We start from the raw sequence: 11831 nt of genomic DNA on the forward strand, positions 1-11831 counted from the left end.
TCCAGGCCTGGGAGGACAAGCATCAGCTGGGTCAGGCATGCTGTCCGATGGCTCAGGGACTGTCTGTGATAACCCTGGCACTGCGGGACAGGAATGCCATGCAGCCAATGTGGGACCTGTGATCATAATGTTTTATGCGTAGAACCACCCAACGCTTGACCTCTGACAACGTCACGTTGAATTTGGAGAATCTGCAAAGCAGAGCTTCATACAGATGTCTCCACAAACCCCTGGGGATTGTTAGGCTTGTGATTCACATAAAGGAGCATGCAGGCTAATGAGCTAGGGTTTTGGTGTAACTTAATTAAGTGCGTGAAGTTCCTTACAGAGGTTGACGCCATGCCTCCTACCTCATAAACCTGCAGAAGGGGCCAAGCCTAGGCCAAGAGCATTCAACCATAACAAGGAAGTTTAGAATCAAGATCTTGAGGCAGTGAGAAAGTACCCCAAGAGCTGAGAGTTTCAGTGGGGCAGAAATAAAACAGGAAGGTCAGGGGCTGAGGAGATGGCTCAGTAAAATAAGCGCTTGCCTGGCAAGCTCAAGGGCCTGAGTTCAATCCCCGGTTCTATTGCAGGCAGCCGAGTTAGATAGAAATATTATAGGCAGTCAGACAGGGCCAGGCCCTTGAAGGAGACAACACAGAAGATGAGATGCCTTACAACTGTGGGAGGGGCGGATGCTCCTGCTGTGAACCAGACCTAAAGACCTAAAGGCCAAACATGCTAAACGAGTAGCACCTGGGATTGATATTCTAAATAGGTACCAATCACCTGGAAAGACCCAAGTGAGTCACTAGCCCAACCCCCAACAGAAAGAGACCCTATCCCGCATTCCAAGCCCCAACAGGAAAAGACTCTGTCCCATACGTAATCCCATTGGTTGACCATAGTTTTGTCCCACCTCCTGCCCACCCAAGCGAGTTCCCATTCTTTCTACCTTAGCCTCACATGGTTTTACACTATAAAAGTCCCTGGAAGAGACAGCTTCCCGGGGAACTACCCGCTCGGGCCCCCCTCCTGTCCCTCTCTTGGATAGGAGCTTTCTTTCTCTCAATAAATATATTCTGCTCATAACCTCCGTTTGTTCCTAAAATTCATTCTTCAGTTTTAGAGAACACGAACTTGTGCAGGTCAGGTCGGGAGATTGTTTTTCTCTATGTCATTTGGAGGTTCCTTGTATGGTTTGGCGGTCACCCACCTGAGACCAGTTTTTCTCCCTGTATCAGTTCTGCCAAAAAAAAAAGAAGAAGACCAGGAAGGACAATGGTTGATTAAGTTTCCATGACAACTCCTAGTTTATACTGTGTACTGAAGTTAATCAAAATTTAAATTGTTTTTCACTTATAGATGAAAAACCACATCTGTTAATCTTGCATAAAGAAAACTTATGGAATCACTCATGTGTAAATAAAGGTACCTGGCTTTGCTCTGGATTGGACATGTGCTTCTTCCCTCCTACCCCCTCTATGCTTCTCTGAGTCTTTCTTCTCTACTGCCTGCTTTCCTCTCTCTCCGAGTTGTTGTTCCCTAGAAGAAGAGGCCAGATCTTGGCAGTTTTATATACTCAAGGAATTGCTAAAGGGTGAGATGTCATGGTATGTATTGCCAAGGCCTCTCCAAAAAATAAAAGACCTTGGCACCGTGTGGACCCGGTGGAAATGACCTCAAAACTGCTACATCAGGGGTGAGAGGTCTAGAGGAAGTAGACAGATAAATTAAGAAAATCTTTCACTCTAATAGGAACTGCTAACCAAAACCCAGAAGACAGGAAGAGAATTAATATTAAGAAAGTAACCAACACTATTGAAATCAACAGATAGGGCCGGGGAGATGGCTCAGTAGAATAAGCACTTCCCTGGCAAGTACAAGGGCCTGAGTTCAATCCCTGGTTCTGCCAAAAAAAAAAAAAAAAAAAAAAAAAAAAAAGAACTGTTAATATTTTATTAACAGTTTTTACTAATTCTTAGGCCAAACAATAATGGATACTTAGTTTTCCTTATCTGTTTCATTAAAATCAGTATTTCTCTATTTTAAAAAAAATCAATGCCTAAAGTTACTATAAAAATAAAACCAAAAGGACAAACTAAATATTTTAAGAAATTAGAGGGCCTGCCAGATAGCTCAGTGGATTGAAGCGCCTGCTTAGGAAGATACAGGGGCCTGGGAGTTTGAGCCTCCAGGGCGCTGTGCCGGCCCCAACCCCGGGCACACAGAGATGGCGATTTGAGACTGGGTGTGGTGGCTCCCACCTGTAATCCCAGTGCTTGGGAAACTAAAAACAAGATCACTACAAGTCTGATCTGTGTAGTGAGACCCTGTAGACCCTGTACTAAATATATTTTTTTAAAAAGAAAAATAAATAAAAATATATATATATAAGAAAGTATGAGACAAAAGAAGCAGAAGTCCAACAGGCAGCTATTGACATAAAAACAAAATATTACCTAACAACTTTCTAAAGAAAGTTCTGTGTGCAGTGTATTTCCTGAACCTTTGCCTGCCTGGCTTCCATAACTGATTCTCCAAAGCAACTGCTCTGGGTAGAAAATTCTCGCTGGATGTGGTGGTGCACGCCTGTGGTCCCAGCACTTGGGAGGCTGAGGCAGGAGGATCACTACCAGTTCAAGGCCAGCCTGGGCTACATAGTGAGCCCCGGGGCAGCTTAAACTGCATAGAAAGATCCTGTCTCAAAAAAATAAAGAAAATTCTCATCACACCTACCTTTTATGCCTCAAGTGTATCACTATCGTTCCATTTCCTTTTGCCTCTTGTCTTTGTGGGGAAGGAGCTGAGTCTGACCCATATGTTAGTCTTTCATAGGTTGAGGGGAGGTGCAAGAGTGGCCATCTCTATAAAGGGTTCTTGGTGTGCAGCTCATGCAAGTGTGTCCAGGTATGGCTCTCTTCCTGTTGAGTTTACTGGCGTGTGCCATCTCATCTGATTATTGCTGAGCAGGAGTCATCAGCCTATGACTGGCTCTGTACCTTGAATTCCTAAAGTGGGAACTGCAGCCCCATTTAGTATGCAAACAAATCAAACTAACTAGGAAGAGAACAACCAATCACAGCCTCCAGGCTTCACTCAATCACCAGCAGCCCAAATCCACTGTGCCCACTGCCAGTCTGGTGTTTTCTCTGCTTGGCTTCTGTACGTCTACAAATGCTACTAGTAACACTGCTGGGCAGAATTCTTGAAACCCCCTCTGGTGCTCAGTGCTGCCAGACTCATGAGTCATTCCTAGCTCAGACCAACTCTGCTAAATTTGATTCATCCAAAACATTTCAGTTGACACTCGTGTGTCAGCCAACGCTCAACTGAAGATAACACAAGGCACAAGTGGAAGCGGTGCAACAGCCAATCTTAACTGTGTTAACTTGACTGCGTTGAGCAACACCACAGGATTAGCAAGCACACTTCTGAGTGTGTTTCTGTGGTCGCAGAGTTGCAATCTGGGGCACCATAACCAATCCTTCACCCCTTCCTCTCTGGGGCTTTACCCTGCTGTTTTCCTCCACTGTGAACTCAGCAGCTCTGCTCCACCCTGTTGATTCTTCCCTGAAGCCAAGTAACCATGAGACTGAATCCTCTGAAACTGTGGACCAAATTAAACCCCTCATCTTTTAAACTGTGAGTATTGCATGCTGCATCCAGCCACAGGAAAGCTGGCTGATATAAGCAGAGAGATGTATTGCAAGATACTAAATTATTTATAAAATTACCAGGACAACAACAAAAAAGATCCTAGGCCTGAACACTTCATTCAGTAAAAAAGCCACACATAAGTACTGAATACTTGAGATGCACCTAGACTCAAGAGAGACATGCTTTAGTACAATAGGAAACAAATTGAATAAAAACGCGATCCTATGTATCTCAGTAATATTCTGTACCGCCTGCCTGTGGAAACTATAATGGGTTTGATACACTGGGTGAAAATGAATTATCAGAATTAATGCAATCTATTTCTTACACTCTTTTCACTGATCCTACTAATTTTTTTTACCCACTTACATGTGTCCTATTCAATTTCTATAGGCCAGCCCAGCTCAGATTGAGCTCCCTGAGTGAATCCCATGGGACTGCCACTGCCCCGGGCCACGGATGCACAAGACACTGGCTGCAGAGACAGGAACAGCTGCCCCACAGCTGCCTCGGCCCCAGCAGGAGGCGCACTGGGGGTTACAAGGTTGCCTCTAGAGCTGCCCCTGTCACTTTCCATGCCAGAAACTAGGTGTGCCATGACCTCCTCTCTCCATGACCCAGCTTGAATCCACTCCTGTTTGAGTGCATCTTCTTAGCAGAACCTGAATCACATATGTAGCTTTCAGCAATGCTGGGAAGAAAATTTGGCCTCCCAACCTCTGCAATTTCAGGAAGGCTGGCACACATACTGAAGAAGCAGACCTGCACCAATCAGCGCAGTTCCCATCACAGAATCAGTTGTTTCTTTCTTAATAACATAAGTAATTCTACCATAGAATCACTTAATGTTGGAACAGGAATATAGTGCAGCAGCACAGTGCCTGCCTGGCAAGCGCAAGTCAAGAGTTAGATTTCTCATTCAAAAAAAAAAAAAACAGAAAAATCAGTCAACTTTTTAAAATGTATTTAGTATAGGGTCCAATCACTACAGATTGGACTCATAGTGATCCTTCTGTTTTCAGCCTCCCATGCACTGGGATTATAGGCCTGTACAACCATGCCCAGTCTCAGTAGCTGTCTCAGCCCACCTCAGGGCCAGGGCCATCACAGCAGGCCAGAGACCGACCCCAGGTCCTGCATCTGCCTAAGCAGGTGCTTTAATCTGCTGAGCTATCTTGCCAGCCCCCTAATACTTACAACATACTTTTCTATTATTTTTTTTCTGCATTCAGAAAAATCTCAAACTCCCCCATACTATGATTACAGACGTGTGCCACCATTCCTAACTTTAATGTTCAATTTTTATTAGTATATGCTTTGTTGCATTTTATAATTTTCCTTTTATTGGTACATGTTTGCAATTCCTGTGGTTTACAGTCATCTTGCAAAGTTAGTATATGTTTGCAGTACATTGTGGAGAATTGTTATGTGTACATAATTTATATCTCAGCTCTTTTTTTCCCATCCCTTCCTCTCTAACCTCCCTTTTTGCCATTATCATTCATTTATTTATTTTGTGATTCCTTATCAACTGAATCATCATACATACAGATTAATAACCAGCTTAGGGGGCCAGGGAGATAGCTCAGTAGAATAAGTGCTTGCCTGACAAGCACAAAGGCCTGAGTTCAATCCCCAGTTCCACCAAAAAAAAAAAAAAAGACTAACAAGCAAAAAATATATATATAAAATGAGAACCTCACTAACCCACTGTCACAAATAGACAGATCAGCTAGACAAAAAAAAAAAAAAAATCAACAAAGAAATATCAGAATTGAGCACTCTTTTGAACAAATGGACTTAGTAGATCTCTATATAGCATTCCATCCCACAACATCAGAATTTACATTCTTCTCAGATGCACACAGGATGTTCTCCGAAACAGATCACATTAGCCCACAGGATATGCTTAAGTAAATGCAGAGGAATTGAAAGTATCCCATGCATATTGTCAGACCATGACACAGTGAAACTGGGAAAAGAAAAGGCAAAAATAAAAACACAAAGCTTCATAAACACATAGAAATTAAATAACAACCTCCTGAACAACCAATGTGTCACAGATGAATCTTTCTAATTAGGCATTTTCTACAATTAAACAGTAATTCCACTACAACATACCAGGGATGCAATGAAAGCATTCCACTGAATGAAATTTGTAGCAGTGAACTCTAATATCAGAAAAACAGAGAAAGCACAAATAAACAACTTAATGTTGAACTTCAGTCTTCTAGAAAAAGAAAAGCAAGACAAACCCAAAGTTTGTATGAGAGAAGAAATTATAAAGATCAGAGTAGAACTTACTGTGGTTGAAATTAAGAAAACAATACAAAGAATCAATGAATCAAAGAGTTGATTCTTTGAAAGATAAAATAAAATTGACAAACCCTAAGCCAACCTTACAAAAAAGTGACTCAAATCCATGAAATTATGAATGAAAAGGGCAAAATCAGTACAGATCCTGAAGAAATCCAGAAGATCATCAATATCTGCTTCAAGAATTTTTATTCTAATGAGGTAAAGGCAGAAGAAATAGATTGCTAGATGCATATGAAATACCAAAGCTAAATCTAAAAGGTATAAAAAGTCTAAATAACATAAAGTCAGTTAACAAAATTGAAGATAGAATTAAAAACTACCACCAAAGAAAAGCCTAAGTCCTGACAGTTTCACTGCTGAATTTTATAAGAAATTTAGAGGGCTGGTGAGATGGCTCAGTGGCCTAAAGCACCTACTTAGAACAAGCTTAGCAAAGCACAGGGACCGCGGTTCAATCCCCCAGCACCACACGCCAGCCAGCCCCGCCCCCAGGTGGGCTGAGCTGGCCACATACACACACACACACACACACATAAATAAATAAAATTAAAAAAAAAAAGAAAAAAGAAATTTAGAGATCTAAGCCATTACTCCTCAAACTCCTCAATGAAATTTAAAGGGAAGCAGTTCTCCCAGTAATTCCTGGAAGCAAGTATTACCCTAATACCAAAACCAGAGAAAGCAGAGAGACCGGTGCTCGATCCCCCACACGACAGGATTCACCGGTCCCTTCCCCAGGCACACTGAATCCACCAGCGAGACTGGGCATAGTGGCACACACCTGTAATCCCAGCACTGGGGAGACTGAAAACAAGAGATCACTATGAGTCTGAACTGTGCAGTGAGACCTTGCTCCAAATACATTAAAAAAAAAAAAAAGCTAGGGTTAGAGGTCCTGTTCAACCCAGATATTTCTGTCCTGGGTATTTTTTCAGAAGAACTGAAAACATCATACCACAGTGATATATGTACACCCATGTTCACAGCAGTACAATTTGTCATAGCTAAATCCTGGAAACAACCCAAATGCACATCAATGGAGCAATGGATAAAAAAGATCTGATATTTTTATACAATTGAGTATTACCCAGCAATTAAAAAGGCAAATCTAAGGTCTTTAGAGGTAAATGGATGCAACTAGAGACCATACTCATGAGTGAAATAAGTCAGACCTGCATGTGTAAACATAATATGGTCACCCTCATGTAAGAAGCTGAAAGAGTAAATAAAATCCAAACAAAAGAAACAGCTACTAAGAGTGTATATTATTTCTAAAAATATTAATTAACTTTTAAAAGAGGAAAATGTTCAACACCAGTTCATGATAAAAGCTCTATAGAAAATAAGAATAGATGAATCTTATCTCAATCTGACAAAAAACCATCTATGACAAACCAATAGCCAGTATCGTAGTGAGTTTAAACCCAGCCTGAACTGCATAGCAAGACCCTGTCTCAAAAGAAAAAAAAAAAAAAAAAAATCAAAAATACTCCTGTCATGGAAAGATAGGCTGGTCATATATGTTTTGATACAAGACTTGATTGGTAAGTTTCCAGTTGAAAATTATACCTGTCTAGAAGCACATGCAATGTGTTCTCTAAAAAATCACACAATGAATTTTTGAAAAATTAGAACAAATTTTGAAAATATATGGGCAGAATCCAGGAGATATTTCATTCATTGAACAAGTGGAAATGGACTGAGAAACACAAGGTGTCCTGAAAAACAGCAAGTGTTCGGTTTTTTTAAAGTAATTCTTAAAACATTAAAAAAAAAAAAACCAGGGGCCGGGGAAATAGCTCAGTGGAATAAGCACTTCCCTGGCAAGCGCAAGAGCCTGAGTTCAATTCCTGGTTCCACCAAAAAAAAAAAATCAGTGTGAAAATGACCAAGAGAAGAAAAGGGAAGGAACAAGAAAAAGAAAAAGACCTGGTGAGATAGCTCAGTGGACCAACCACCTGCTTTGGCAAACAGCCAGCCCCACCCCAGGGGTGCACTGAGCTGAGTCTGATTCCAGGCATGGTGGCACAGGCCTGGAATCCAAGGACTGGGGAGGCTGAAAACAAGAGGATCACTATGAGTCTGAGCTGTGTAGTGAGACCCTGGACCAAATACATAAAATGAAAAAAAAAAAAAAAAAAAAGATTCAGGATCACTGTGATGATGAGATTTTTTTTTTAATTTTTATTTATTTATTTATTTATTTATGTATTTTGTGTGTGTGTGTGTGTGTGGCCAGTTCAGCCCACCAGGGGGCGGGGCTGGCTGGCATGTGGTGCTGGGGGATTGAACCGCAGTCCCTGTGCTTTGCTTAGCTTAGTTTGTTCTAAGTAGGTGCTTTAGACCACTGAGCCATCTCAACAGCCCCGATGATGAGATTGCATAAGCAATTACAGGAGAGAGACAGACAGACAGACAGACAGACAGACAGACAGACACAGAGACAGAGAGAAAACCCACAGAGTGAGGAAAAATGTTTATCAGCTGTTCCTCAAAGGACTAATACCTAGAATATACAAAAAACTCCAAAGAATCAGACCACCAAAATTTTGACAATCCAAAAATGGGCATCTTGGGCTGGTGAGATGGCTCAGTGGTCTAAAGCACCTACTTAGAACAAACTAAGCTAAGCAAAGCACAGGGACCATGGTTCAATCCCCCAGCACCACATGCCAGCCAGCCCCGCCCCTTGGTGGGCTGAACTGGCCACACACACACAAAATAATAAATAAATTAATTAATTAATTTAAAAAAAAATGGGCATCTGAAATGAATAGTCACTTTTCAGATGAAGTAGAAATGGCAAATAAAAATATGAAAGAAAAAAGTTCAACATTCCTGGTCATTCAAGAGATGCAAATTAAAGTAATGCTGAGATTCCATCTCATCCCAGAAAAAATGCCTATTTAGAAGAAATGAGAGGAGCTGGGGAGATGGGTCAGTAGAATAATCACTTGCCTGGCAAGCGCAAGGGCCTGAGTTCAACCCCCGGTTCCTCAAAAAAAATAAAGAATGCATTAAAAAAGAAAAAGAAAAGAAATGAGCCAATAACAAATGCTGACAAACATTTAGGCAGAAAGTAATCCTTCTCCAGTAGTAGTGGGAATGTAGACTGGTGCAACCAGTGTGGAAGCCAGTGTGGATTATAGGAATTATCTAATTTCTTCTTTAATTTCACCTGTGACTATCAATTATTTAAGAGAGTATTATTTAATTTCCATGTGTTTGCCATTTCTGCAGTGTCTTTAGCCATCAACTGCTAATTTCATTTCACTATTTTTTGGTTTTTTGGTGGAACCGGGAATTAAACTCAGACCCTTGCACTTGCCAGGGAAGCGCTTATTCCACTGAGCCATCTCCCCAGCCCACTATTATCTGATAATATGTAGGTCATAGAAGGAATAATTCTGATTGTTTTTCATTTGCTTAAGCACGCTTTGTGGGCTAGCACGTGGTCTGTTTTGGAGAAAGTCCCATGTGCTGCAGAGAAAAGTGTGTATCTTGTTATCAGATGGGAACCTTGCAGGTATCTGTTGAGTCCATTGGTTCAAATGTTTGGTTCAGCTCTGCTATTTCTTTGTTGATTTTTCTTGTCTAGTAGGCGCACCCATTTGTCACAGTGAGGTATTGAGGTTCCTCATTACGAATGTGTCGGTGTTTGTCCAATTTTCCATTAGTGTTTATTCTATGAAATGCCAGGATTTGATGGCATGTGTTTTTAACTGTCATGTCCTCCTGTTGAATTATTCCCTTAACCAGTATGTAGTGCCCTTCTTTGTCTCTTCTGACCAATCTGGGCTTGAAGCTGACTTTGTATGAAATTAGAATAGGAACTCCCACTTTTTTCTGGATCCCTGTTGCATGGAATATTGTTTTCCATCCTTTGATTTTTAATTTGTGAGGTTTTTTTAATTAAATAGGTTTCTTGCATGTTGTATGTTGTTGGGTTTTTTTTCTCAATCCATTCTGCCAATCTCTGATTTGATTAGGGAAGTTAGACCATTAACATTGAGAGTTATGACTAAGAGACACTGACATTTTCCTGTCCTTGTATTATTTTGCTTTTGCTACCTGCTAACCCTACCAGCTATATTCATTGTCTTTTCTAACAGCTTTTGAAAATTTTCCATTATGGACTTCTGGTACTTTGAGTACTAGTCTAGAGAGTTTCTCTTTTGCTGATGACTACCTTGGGCTCTGTATGCTTCAGTTATCCATATTTGCTTTTGTCCCTATACAATGCTTGAGAAATTGTCTTGGAAAATTTGAGAACTATTTCTGTGAACAGGGTTTTTTTTGGTTTGGTTTGGTTTGGTTTTTTGCCACTTGTACTATTTTCTGATTTTTTCCCTGTTCTACTTATCCTTAGGTTAGTTGTTGTGTCATCCAGTGGTTGTTGGTCCACCTTTCATGTTCTCTTGTTTTTACAGTGGTTTTGACAAGCTGATCTTCGAAGTCATTGTCTTCTAGTGTCTTCACATTGATCAGTTCTCATATTTTCAATATCAATTTTAATCTCCAAATTTCTTTTTTTATCTCCAAATTTCTGATCAAAACCTTTTCATGACCTCTACTTCTTTGGCAAACTGGTCATTCATGTTATATATGGCTTTGCTTAGCTCATGTGACTTTTTATTACTATCTTCTGAAATCTCCTGAATCTTTTTGGTTGCTTTTTCCATTATCTGTTTAGTTATATCTTTTTTTTTTTTTTTTTTTCAGATTGATCTCAGGCCCTTGCACTTGCCAGGGAAGGCTTATTCTACTGAGCCATCTCCCAACCCCCTAGAATATAAAGAATGAAAACTGATATTCTCTGTGCAGTTACCACATATATAGATAGGTATACTTACCCACATCTACCTCTACATATACATGTAGAGCTAGTGTGGGGTACAACAGTCATAACGTAGAAGATAGATTGAGATAGATAGATGATAGAGATAGATAGATAAATAGATAGGCAGACAGAGATGCTAGATAAAGATGACAGATAGATAATAGATAGACATAGATACATAGATGATAGATAGACAAATAGACAAGGAAAAAAAGAAAGAATTGGAGCTAATTTGGAATGCAGTAGTTGGCATGAGTTCAGGGAAAAATAACCTACAGTTGTATGGAGCTAGTTTTAATGACTGAAAACGTTATGTGAAGAACTGAAGACGCTCACCTAAGAAAGGATTTAGTGGCAGGAATGGGGAGAAGTTCCTAGAGAAGGAGAACTATAATGGTCTTCAAGTGTTCGCCAGCTGCTGAGTAAAAGGGAACTTGGGCTTGCTCTGAATCACAAAGGCCAGGCAAGGGTCATGTCATGATTTAGATCTAAAATGTATCCCAAGGTTCTCCTGTGTTTGAAAAGTGATAGCATTGTGGGGGCGCTAGAGTCACCAGCGGACTCACCTGTGGGATGCGCTATTGAGAAGGTTGGGGCAGCCCCCTGGGAGGTGACACAGATGCGTGGATTCTTGTCTCCAGCTCCTCCCTACCTCCTTGTTTCTGGGCTGCAATCTGATGAGCTGCTGCCCTCCACCCAGGCCCCTCCTCCATGACACTTCTGCTTTGGGGGCAGCTGACAGCGGGCTAAAGCTGGGAGCTCAAGTAGTTTCTCTTCCTTTATGTTATGGTGCTGAGTGATTCCTCTCAGCAACAAGAACATGACTAAGACCAGAATCAACCAACAGAAGCTTGGAAACAGCAAGTCATAGCTGTGGACTTTCCAGTAAGGCTGATCATCACTTAGGACAGGCAATTGCTAGCAGCATCTTCATGCAGAGGTGTGGGAGACTAATTTTGTAGAAAGTATTCAAGAGTCCACAGGATGATTCATCCAAAAGACCTCTAATGTCCTTTCTAATCTTAATTTT

This window comes from Octodon degus, unplaced genomic scaffold, assembly GCF_000260255.1.
Source record: "Octodon degus isolate 3935 unplaced genomic scaffold, OctDeg1.0 scaffold00004, whole genome shotgun sequence".
Lineage (NCBI taxonomy): Eukaryota > Metazoa > Chordata > Mammalia > Rodentia > Octodontidae > Octodon > Octodon degus.